The sequence below is a fragment of the Phalacrocorax aristotelis genome, chromosome 3, assembly GCF_949628215.1.
Source record: "Phalacrocorax aristotelis chromosome 3, bGulAri2.1, whole genome shotgun sequence".
In the NCBI taxonomy this organism is placed as follows: Eukaryota; Metazoa; Chordata; class Aves; order Suliformes; family Phalacrocoracidae; genus Phalacrocorax; species Phalacrocorax aristotelis.
The window spans coordinates 102,081,091-102,092,469 of NC_134278.1; positions in this window are offsets into that span (position 1 = coordinate 102,081,091).

Consider the following 11,379-nt stretch of genomic DNA (forward strand, 5'->3'; position numbering starts at 1 on the left):
TTTGCCCCCATCCGTTAGCTGCAGGCACAGACTTATGCACGCTGTTTGCAGGTACAGGGCACAGAGCAACAAGGGAAATTAGCCAGGTGTGGACAGAGCTTGTTCTCTGTTCTCAAAATGAGCAGGTTAACATATGGCTGAGTGTATAACATACCCCAGAGCTTCTCAATGGACGCCAGTGAGAACAGCACACAAGGCGCTGGCATACTCAACCGTGCTTACTGGTGGTTCTGGACACATGGCTGGGCTGAGTTGTGACATTTGCTGGCCCCTGTTTGGCCATGATGCCAGAAAGAATTTTTTTTTTTTTTTTTTTGGTAAGATAATGCAGACTGTAAGTTTCAGTCCTTTTTGGTTTTGGAACCTGTTTAGTTGATGATCCGTGCCCTTAAAAGGGTAATAAAACTCCAGTTTCCATCCCTTTCTATCCTCCAACTGCCTCTGGGCAGTGCTGCTACTGCTAATAGTTGCTGAATCGTGATGTAAGGCTGACCAATGCAGGCAGGGAAGTACATCTTCAGTAATATAATGGGAAGAGTCCCCTTGGAGTGCTTATTTCTGAAGAGGTCATTCTGCACTGTAGGAACTAAAGAAATAAAGAAGATAAATCTTCCTGAACATGTGTTGTGCCTGTACAGACATGCGGGGTTCTGCTAGCTGCTATTGTCAACATGTATGTCTACTGCAATGCCTCTGGAAGTACCTCTTGGAAAAATTGTTCTTCCTTAGCAGTTTTCTGTGGTGTTTCCAAAACGCCACACATGCCTGACTGCTGCTTATTGTGTGGATTTTCCCTGGCCAAGCAGCAAAGCAGAACGGGGCTGGGATGTGGAAGGCAACCGGATTATCTAACACCAGACGGAGGGTGTAATCCCCTTTCTGGGAAGGGGAAGAGCCAAAAGGGATCAGGGAGATGGTGAGAGTTTTCTCTCGCAGGGTGAGTGCAGGTATGGTAACTGCCCTTTGCTGAACATTAATCCCATAATGGCCATAGGGCTCAGCAGACCCACATCTGTTGCCCCACCTGAAGACCATAACCTACTCACAGCTCCCACAGGGGCTGTGTGACGATGACTTAATTAACACTCATCAAGAAAGAATCTTTCACTTCATTATGTCATCACTTTTAATTTTTATACTCCTTCGATTAAAACCCTGAGTAATTACTCGCACTGTTGACTTTGGCATCTCCCCTTAGATCTCCTTCAATAAGTAGTGGATAGGGGGGTGACTCAGAGCACTGGAGTGATCTGGGGGCAGCATCTAATTTAGGCAGCAATGGTCGGGTGCCTCATCTGGGTGGTTTGGGTGTCTCATCTGGATGGCATGGCTGCCTAGAAAGGAAGGAGACTAAAATCCTGAATGAAAGTCCCCTGACGGGACTCAAGGCAGACCCACGTGATACCTGGAGTAACAGTGTTTGCTGTAGTACTGCTGCATCTGACGGGGGAAAAATGCTGTTATTTACTTTCTTGCTGGCCAGATGGGATTAGTCATATTTGAAAACTGCTTTAATCAGACTAATAGTAAAGGCACTTGCTGGGCTAGGAAAAATCCTTTTTCTTTTTGAGGAAATCCGCTTGATTTGCCTGATGCAGCACAAACGCAGCACAAATGAAATATTGCAGCACAGCTTGGAAATATTTGCATAATGCTCTGTCGTGGTATACAGGTGATTGTTTTACTTGGCTTTGCTATTGAAACCTTTCTCTTCTGCTAGGCTACAGCCACTTCCACTGGCTTCCACAGCATTTTAAGGCTGAGTCACCACCTCATAAATAACATACAAAGTCCTGCAAGTTTACTCTATCTTTATTATTAGATCTCTGTAGTTAATGGCCTTATTTTGGAGAAGAAGGAGGGGAAGCAGTGTTCTTCAAGCATGTTTATAAAAGCAAAATTGAGCAGGGCTTTAGGAAAAAGAGCAGAATTTGGAAACAATGGTGAAAAACACCCAGGCATTATTTACACCATCAGACTCAGTGTGTTGCTGCTGAAGCGGGCTTCACGTAGAACTGAAATTCTGATGCATGTCCTGGCATGCTCTCAGTGGTTTGATCTTGGGGCTGAGAGACATCTGCCCTGGATTCTTCCTCCTATGTCTGCTCCTCATCCTTTTATGTCCTAGTCTGTTTTTAAGTCACCTGGGATCTCTAAGCCACCATGCTCCCCCACGCCTTGGACAGGATCTTATCACTCACATGGTCACTGTGGAGCTTGTAGGGCCACTTCTGCATATGGCACCATCTGACTGGCTTGCAAAGTGCCAGGTCCTCTTTTCCTCATCTCATGCAGGTGGCATGGAAGATGGGTCAACGTGCTGACAACGCTCTGAGGACGCACAAGGTCTGTAACTGTGAGCTCATTCTGAACTGTTCTTCAGTGGTAAGGAAGGAGGCCAACCTGGGGCCTGGTGCAGATGTTGCCATGTGGGTGGCATGGGCAACACTGATTCAGCTGTGGAAGACTGGCACTACCACTGTTTTTATCTGTAGTGACTCTTTTCAGACAGAGCTCAAAGGATGACCCATGACAAAGATCACCTGCAAAAGGCCACTGTGGTGAAGTGATGGAGCAATACGGTGCTGCATGTTAATGATCCTTACAGTAGTGACAGCCTGTCCCACACCTCCCTGAATACCACATACACCATTTCAGGTGGTGCTTTGACAAAACGAATGGGGCTGCGGTTAAAGCTTGCCCACCCAGTTCCTAATATCTGCAGTTTGCTGCTGAACACAGAAACAAGGGATGAGCTGACCAAAACCACCAGCGGACACTGAAGTTACAGCTGTGCTCTTTGAGAGACTACCATCTCTCTTATGCAGAACCATGTAACCCAAAACTGCAGGAGTGTCTCACTGAGAGATGTCTTTCCAATACATTGCACCTGCTGCAAGGCAGAGTGCTGCTGGGTTCTGGAGCCAGGGCCACTGCTTGCTGGTAGGGATTTTATAGCCAGCTAGGAGCAGTATGTAGCTGCCTAGTGAAAACAGGATACTTATAAGGACTGAAGGAGCTCATTAGAGGTCAGGAGAACTACAGGAACTGGACTGAGTAAGAAGAAGGACTGGTCAGCTGTTGGCTGCAGGCCGAATTGCTTTCAGCGGGTAGCTAGGGGGAAAAATGATTATTGGTCCAACCAACAAATTAATCTCTCAGGAGGTACCTAAGTAGATGGTAGGTGTGGTGATAATCCTCAGTGGGCTGGGGAAGCAAGCCCATAGTGTGTAATCTCCACGGCTGACATCTGTTGTGTGAGTCCCTGCACTGTGGTTTCACAATCCATCAGCTGCAGGATCATCAGTGTGGGAAAACAGAAGTTGTAAGAAATGCTGGGACATTAATATTAACCTGAAATAAACTGGGTGGGTTTTTTTGTTCCTTGCTATATAAGAGAAGGACACTGTGATTTCCTATTAGGAGCAACCAGTCTAATCCAAGTGTGATTAATCTACCTTCTAAGCAAGAATAAACGTTTTGCACAAGATCTATATTTACAGCCAAATACTGCTTGCTGTACTCTCACAAATGGGCACAAGGGAGCCAGCTTCCTCTTCTCCCTCAATTACATCATGTTGTTTTCCTAGTCCCTTAGGAAGTCCCTCAATCCTATGAGTCAACTAAGAAGGATTTGCCTTAAAATTTTTATCAATTGTAAGCATTGATTATACTGATTAGCTGATTATACTGCCCCATTGCTCTCTTATCTGAATGACCCACACTGATGTATGTGGTAAGAACATCGTCTGCCTGCTTAAAGTTTTGTCTCAAGCATGAACCACAGAGACAGGGTCACCCAGTAAGAGCTATATTGATCTGTAGTTTTCTCCTACCGTCTTTAGCCCTCAATGTCCTTTCCTCATCTCCTGGTGGCTTTAATATATTCACCTCACAAAGGAAGAGGGAACACCTGATCTACGTTGAGAGAGTGTGCCTTTCCCCTTCAAGCAATGTTTAGAGGCTCAGCAAGGCTAGTGCATTGTGCTAAGCTAAAAGCAGCAGTGACCTCCCAGGGAAAGAACTTGATACCAGCAACCTGTGAGCTGGTGTCCCTCATTGCCTTTCCTCATCTGCAGGGATTAGCAGGGCCTTGTCCTTCTGCACCCCCTCTGGGAAGTCCTGGCAGCCCCTGGTGTTGTGGTCAAAGGGACAAAATTAAGGGGGATCACAGGCATGTTATGGCACCCAGCTGGCAGCTGTGAGAGCAGAGGAAGCGAGGAGTAGTTTTCTGGTGGGAGGGAGGTTCTGTGGAGGCAGGAGATGCTTTTGATTAAGCTGTCATCCCTTTCAAAGGGAAAATATCTTCAATGAAAGCTGCATAAACCCACGTGGGGCTCATTGGCCTTTGGTACAATAGTCTGGCAAGGGAAGCACCCTCTGTAGTTAAACTGGTTTGTCATATCAGCATAAGGAAGATGGTGAGCGTAATTATTGCTCACCGCCTTGGGGGAGCAGAGGAGGAGGGAAAGAAGATTGCCCTGTGACCCACAGCACTTTGCTCGTTGACTAGCGAGATGAAAATTTGGAGCCCATTAATATGAATTCCACTTTCCCTGTTACCTGACTTTGGCTACATGAGGGTGACCACAGGTCACTCAAGTGTGGTGGGAAGCATGGGTTTTGTGAAGCAGGGTGAGAGTCCAGTGTGGAGGGTGCTGAGGAGCCTCTGCTGTACCTGCTCACTGGTGATAAAGCAAGCTGTGGCTTGCGCTGTGGCAGTCATAAGTAGAACAAGGTCAACTGCCTATTTCAGTCAACGTGACAGAAATAGAGTTGATCTCAATAAGATCCCAGCTCTTTCTTCCTGTTAATTTCTTGGTTCCAATTTTAGGATTGCTGTAATCAAGCTGAGGAAGAGGCCGTTTATCCCATGGAGGGGAAGTTGCTTGAAGCCCAGGCAGGAGGAGAGGAGTTGCTTGAAAAGGTACTTTAAGAAATTAGTCTCTGGCCCACAGAGAGGGTCTGTGCAGTTCAGGAGTTGTTCCCGTCCAGTCATTGGTGTGGCCACGCAGAAGGTAAGCGGTCAGAAGAGTTACCTTCTGGTGGAGGCTGCACTGAAGGAGGGAGGTGGTTGGGCTGAACCATCTAGTTTGACTGAGCAAAAGTTCCCAGGTTTACAAGTCTGCATATCCATTAAACTTAAAACACTGGCTTTGTTCAGAGCATCCCCTGCCTGCTGCCAGAGAATATTGATGCTCTTTTCGTTGGAGGCGAGATGCTGACACCTCCGTCTAATACAGACGGAAATAGGGTGGAGTGGAAACTGGCACTGAATGCTAATCTAAATGAGCAGCAACTTACAATACAAAGCCTCTGCCATAAACAAATTAGTTAGGATGTTCTCTTAGGACAAACATTCAGAGTGGTTTTGTGATAGTTCAATTAGTTTCCTTCAAAACACCTGCAAATGCCAGAGCACAGCGCTGCTCATGGCTGACTTTACCTTGCAACCTGCCTGTGAGTACCCTCCGTCCCCTCGTCTCCTCTGGGCTGGAGGGAGGGCTGGGAGCCCAGGGTCTTTCTCCCTGGTTAAGTGGGCGAGTGAGCCACGTGGTTGACTCCCCCGAGAAAGGCTGGTGCAGGCTCAGGTGGTCTTCAAGCAAAGGAGCAGAGCTGGTGGTTTTCCCACATGGATGGTGCTTTGCCAGTGAAGCTCTTCTGCTCTGTGCCCCTGGGCAGGGGCAGAGCTGCCCACCTTGGTGGCTACTTGCTCCCCTCTGCTGTTTTGGCACGAGTGCTGGTGCAAATTGAAGAACTGACCTGGTGAAAGAAGAGGTAGAGGAAGGGGAATCCATGCCTCTTCTGCTGCTTTCTGTCTCCATCGCATGACCTCCCCATGCCATGTGCCTGTGTGTGTTGTTGGATGAGCGCAGAGCAGGCAGAGAGGCAGGAGCAGCAGCTGGAGGTGATGCAGGTCACAAAATACTGGGTTCTTGCGAACAAATACTGCTAGTGCTGGTTATCTGAGCTGTGATTTGCCCCCTGGTAGGCAGATCGCTCATGGAAGTGAATAAGGCTGGTAAGATCTCAGCTGCGTTATAAAGGCACATCTGCTGTCTAGCAGGGCTTCATCTGGCCACGCAGCAGTGCACATTTTCACATCCCTGACCTTCAGAGCCTGGCCAGTCTTTGTGGCTGAGCAGGACCAAAACTGCAGTCTTGATGGCAGGTCTGATGTGGAAGCTTGTTCTGGAAGACAAGAACCTTCTCACGTAAGACAGGAGCTGCAGTTCCCAAAGAGGGGCCGTCTGGGAGCCACTGGTGAAGGAGCTACAGCGACAGTTGAAACAAGCATCTCTGAAGATCTGTTCTGGTACGCTTCCAGGTATGGCTAAGCAATAAAGGTCATACTCCCGTCCTGCTTCCCCTTTTGTTTATGGGGGTGGAGGCAGAAATATGCAAGACGGAGTATTCTCACTCTGATGGCTCAGGAGGGAGGAGCCGCATTGGCCAGTGAAATTAAAACCAGGAGAGCACACAAAAAGCAAGAGCTGTCACTTCTGGCAGGCAGGCAGCTGTTGTCCCCACCACAAGGAGGAAAGGGCTGGCCTTACCCGGCTTTGCAGATGGGCACCAGGGCTCAGGTTTGCCTGGGAGAACACATACAGCATCTCTCACCTGGGGGCCTGGAAAGATCCTCAGAAGCCCCCTGTCCTGTGGTGTCAGCTGTGGTGTGCCCTCGCCTACCCCATGCACGTCTGTCCTGTTCCCTGGCTGCCGGGACAGGACAATCGGATATTTGCCTCTGGGAAGGAGATCTTGTGCCAGTGCACAGAATGGCAGAGTTTGCTCTCACTGAATCGATAAGGTTTGGGTGCAACGGAGAGCAGGATTTGGCTCAGCTGACTGTCAACAGCACTTCAGCTTGATCAGCTCACAGTTATTGTCAGGGCAGCAACTATTCATGTATTTATTTTCCAATAGAGCTGATTTGAATAATTCACCTTCCCTGATCTCTTTTTGAAGCCAGGAAGGACTAGCCTTTATGACCCCAAAGTGCTGAACAGAGCTGTAGGAGTGACTCCAGCTGGTCTTGATTCCCAGCTCGGCTCCCCATCACCATTGTCTTCCCCTTCGGCTCTCCTAAGCAGAGACAAAGTGAGGGATCTCACCCCATCTCTAAGAAAAGGAAGTAAGACTGTGTCTGGCCTGAAAGCAATTTATAAATAAAGACCTTCAGAAAGCAGTTCCCTTTTTCTTTTTACACTCTTAGTCCTTCCCTCCCTGGCCCTTATGTCCCCTCCTGCACAGCACAGATGTGCCGCCTGTCCCTTCCTGTTGACATGCTCCTGGCATTGCTTCATGCTGGTGGTGTGGGGGCTCCAGGAGCACGTCTGAAGACTTCTTATGACCAGAGTCTATTCTGCTCCCTATGGTACACATACCCTGGGGAGGTCAGTCACTGTGTGCTCACCCAAACAGCCAAGCTTAAACAGGGAAATCATAAAAAGACTGTCCCTGGCCAGGCTGCAGCCAGAGATAGTTGGAGAAGTTTAAATACAAATGAGCAAGTTGGACCTGGCAGGTTTGAAAAACTAGCTGACTTTGTTGAAGCAAATTCCTATTTAATCATTCCTCTGTTGCTTTAAAGATGGCATATACTGCCAGGTAAGTGGAAATACGTTTGTTTTGAAGCCCTGGGTAAATGTCCTGTAGAGGAATTAAAATGTCAATCTGTAGCTGCATTTGTTTAATGAAATTGTATAAACAAGGCTGTGAGCACAGATCATCATCTCACTTGAGCGCCACATCTTAAAGGTGTCAAACCACTTCCCGCTCCTCCCAGCTGCCTGCACACTCTGCCAGCAGAAGGGTCACGGGGGTGCTCATGGGGCTGCTGGAGGCAAATTTTCCTGGGTTAGCTTGTCCCCTGCTTCAGCTGCTGTTCAGCCTAAGCCCTCCCACCTGCAGCAGCTCAGGGTTCTGGCAGAGTGGTCTCGAGCTGAGATCTGCCACCAAGCACCAGGAAGGTGGGAATGTCTGCAAGGGCTGTGGGGTGAGCATCTGATCACAACCCCATCGCAGCAGCCGAGAGCTAAACTGGAGCAGGCACAGAGGTCAGCAGATATGGGTTGACTTCACATGTGTGACCTCCTGCATTGTTGCTTTCTTTAAAGGGTGTTGCTTACTGCCGTGACCTCCTTGCCCAAATGGTCCCATGGCATGCCCTGGGGAAGGGACACCTGGCATCACCGTGGCTTACCAAACCCACACAGGCTGCTTACCATGCAGAAAAAGCATCTACACACAGTGCCATAGGTATTGCATTTCAGTTTGTCACCTAGGTCATTTTATAGCAGCTTGCCTACTGGGGATGAGCCATAAAAGGAGATCTGAATGTTAAAGGGGGGACAGGACAGCAGACCTCCTCTCCACTTAACCGTGGGGTGGGTGCTGTACATGGCTGTGTTGGTGAAAGCAGTTACTTTTTTTTAATCGCAAACAAGAGAAAAGGTCTCTGAATGTAGAGCAGAAGATAAGAATGGTTCGGTGTGGAAGAAATCTTTCAATAACAATGCCTCTTTAGTTTGAGAGCACTTAAGGGGTGTCTGTGCTATTGGTGAGAATTTCGATGGCTTCTTTTTCATGTCTGTTCAATATTCAGCATGTGTTTTCAGCAATCTTTACCCTTTTTGTGAGGTTGAACAGTTTTGATTGGATTTTATGCAATTAGTATACTGTGAGAGTTTTGTGAGCATTTGCTTCAATTCTGAGATGATTTTTCTTTGTCTGCTTGTGGCTTTCTACAAATATCTGAGCAAGTGCACCATGATGGCAAAAGTATTTGAGGAAAATGAATGTTAAAATCCTGTGTGCTGCTACTGCTGGAAGAGGGAATTTAACGAATTTAACTAAGATCTGCCAGCTTTCGTAGTAAGAATTCTTGTATGCTTTTCAGAAAATAGAAGTTTAATTGTTAGAGGATAGATAAGTTGTGTCTCTTATGCGTGTTGAATTACAGAAAGCAAAAGCATTTAGAAAGCTGTTCATTGAACATGCTCCGAAAAAATCACAGCGGGTTGTGGTTTCTGAGAGCAGGAAAGAGGCCAATCTTATGTCACAGGCTAATAAAATATATTAAAGATGAAGTCAGTAAAAGTTCTGTAGGAAATCCTCTTAAACCAGGGACGAATAGCAACTTATAGTCAACAGTCTTAGAAAAATATAAAGTTAAGTCAAATACAAGGCAAAATTACATTTGGCCTCCCTTTGTATTGTAAGAAAACTTGGCGAAGGCTGAGTATCCTTCAGAAGGGAGCAGTGCTTGCCGCGGGTAAGCTCTGCGCAGCTCTTCTGCGAGGTGAGCTCCTCCATAAACAAGTCATGAAACATTTCCCCAGTTCACATTGTTAGTACTGAGAAATTTGGTCAGAAGGTAAAAGATAGCTATATCAATGATTCCAGGTGTTTTCTAGCAAGTGTGCTTTAGGACACATCTAGCTGTGGGAGGATGCCCAAACACAGAAACACCATTTCCAGCTCCCCTGGTTGGAAGGACCACTTCAGGAGGTGAACCAAGCACAAGCCCATGGAGAGCTCCTTCCCCAAGCTCAAGCGTGTCTTGAAAGGACAGTTTTGAGAGAAGCATGAGCTAACCCTCCTCTCTGCGGTGAGCCCGGTGCCAACCACAGCAAGCCATGGACAAAGAGGAATAGAGACCATGAAAAAGATACAGTGGTGTCTCACACTGATATCTCCAGGGAACTGAACCACGTTTGTGGAGAGAGTCTGAGGCCAGTGCATTTCTCCATCATTCTGTTTGCAGTCTCGTTGGGGAGGGTAACTGCTAATGTAGTAACTACATGCCAGTATTAGAAGCCCAGCTTACCTTTATGCTGGGTACCATGGTGACTTATATTTTATAAGCTTCAGAAGGTGATACCTCCAGACTGCAGTCTTTGCCAGTGTGAGGATGAAGCCACTCCATGACTTACTTGCTCAAAGTCCTTGCCCACATGCATGCTCTCAGTGGGAGCAGATTGCTGGAGGTGAAGCTGTGGCATGCGAGAGCCTTGACCCAGCTCCCCTTTCCTCTAGAGCATACAGGAGAACTGGTGCCCTACTGTGGCATCGCAAGACTGGAAACCAAAAGGCTGAGTTTGTGCTGGATGAGTCATTGTCCTGAGAGGAACGTTTAGGGGAAAGCAAGTGATTGCTGAAGGGATGGCTGTGAGGAGAATGACTCGACTTGCTGTTGAAGTTAGAACTATTAATCAAAAAAATCAAGTATTCAGTGCTTGTGAAATCTTGTTATCTGTTTTCATGAGATTTTTTTACTCTGAATTGCAGAATGCTGGTATTACTATAATTTGCACTATTTTTGGTAATAGTCCCAGTTGGATTGGTAGTCACATCTTGAAAATCGCAGTTGAAAACGAATTCTCCATGTTCACCCCAGAACCAAAATATTTGGGGGCTAATTTACATTCAATCTCATCTTACTGATAGCATCTTATCTGCTCTAACATCACCCTTCCTCCTCTAGCTCAAAGGGTTTGCATTCCTGGTTGTCGGTGAAACTCTCCAGCACTCCCTCCATCAGGGAGGATATATGGGGTGAGATGCATCGTTCTGGCAATGCCACTTTCCCCATCTCTGCCGTGACAGATTGAAACGTGAGATTGATATGTGATGAGATGTGGTTGCTGAACTAGGAAATGCTAAAATGGACGGCACAGTGGGGAAGGAAAGGGTGCAAAAATCTCGTGCTGCTGCCAGGTATTCTCCTAGTGTTTGATGAGTTGATCCATATGGCTCGAAAATCAATTTTCACCTTTTGCCTGGTAGTGCACCTGTAGCAAGTATGCGAGCTCATTATTTTCACCCATATCAAGGTCTGACAGAAAGGGCAAAAGGGATTGATACTTGTCCTCGTAACTGGTCTCTGAAATTGTGTCCTCAAGCCTGTATTGCTTTCATTTTTACACTGGGAGAGTCCAGTCTAATCTGAACGCTCATGATCTTTGCCAGACAAGGATGGATTGGCAGCATGCCAGAAGCTGAATTTGATCTGAATTTGCATAACACAGAGCAACTGGATCCATCTTTAACATGGAGGTCAGGCAGGTGGAGACCTCCAGGACTAGCTGGCTCCGAGTACGTGTGGGGGACATCTTCTGCCCTCCCCGTGATTTATAGCTGCCATTCAGGGAAGTTATTGTTTTTCCTACTCAAAGTACCCTCTGCGGGTTTATTTTTGTTAAAAGAGGATTGTTTGGAAAAGCATCTAAAAAGAAGCCTCTTTGATTTCACACCACTGGAACAGCTTGTTGTGGGGGCTGGGGAGGACACGCAGTACTGCCCCGAAACCCTGAGCCCTAGGGAGAGCCCCTAGGGCCTGCTTCAAAGACGGTTTGTGGTTTTGCTGGCCCCTTC